The sequence below is a fragment of the Orycteropus afer genome, unplaced genomic scaffold (genome assembly GCF_000298275.1).
Source record: "Orycteropus afer afer isolate SDZICR_OR568_19922 unplaced genomic scaffold, OryAfe1.0 scaffold00517, whole genome shotgun sequence".
NCBI lineage: Eukaryota > Metazoa > Chordata > Mammalia > Tubulidentata > Orycteropodidae > Orycteropus > Orycteropus afer.
Window position 1 is genome coordinate 1,752,172 of NW_006922104.1, and position 769 is coordinate 1,752,940.

Sequence of the window (769 nt, forward strand, 5' to 3'; positions counted from 1 at the left end):
AAGGTGAAAAATAGCATAAGGGACAAAGAAGGACACTATATGATGCTGAAAGCATCAATTGACTAAGAAGACATCATGATAATAAATTTCTGTGCACTCAATGTAAGTGCTTCAAAATACATGAAGCAAATATTAACTGAATTGAAAGGGAAAATAGACAACTCTACAATAGTAGTAGGAGAGTTTAACAAACCACTTTCAAGGAGGGACAGATCAGGTAGAAAAAAACTCAACAAAGATACGGAACTCAGCAACACAATCAACCAACTCAACCTCAGAGACATATACAGAGCATTCCACCCAATGGAAGAGCAATTCAGATTCTTCTCCAGTGCACATGAATCATTCTCCAGAATAGACCATATGTTAGGACATAAAACAAGTCTCAATAAGTTAAAAAAAAACCTTTGAAATACCACAAAGCATCTTCTCAGACCACAATGTTATAAAATTAGAAATTAATAACAGGAAGATCAAGGAAAAAACATCAAACATGTGAAGGCTGAATAATACATTACTCCAAAACTATTGGGTAATAGATGAAATAAAGTGTGAAAAAAAAAAAATCCTAGAACCAAGCAAGAATGAAGATACACGTTACCAAAACCTTGGGGCACAGTGAAAGCAGTACTCAGAGGTCAATTTATAGCAGTAAATGCACACATCAAAAAAGAGGAAAGAAACTAAATCAACACTCTAACTCAACAACTCCAACAATTAGGAAAAGAGCAAGAAAGGAAATCTATTGTATCCAGAGGTAAGGACATAA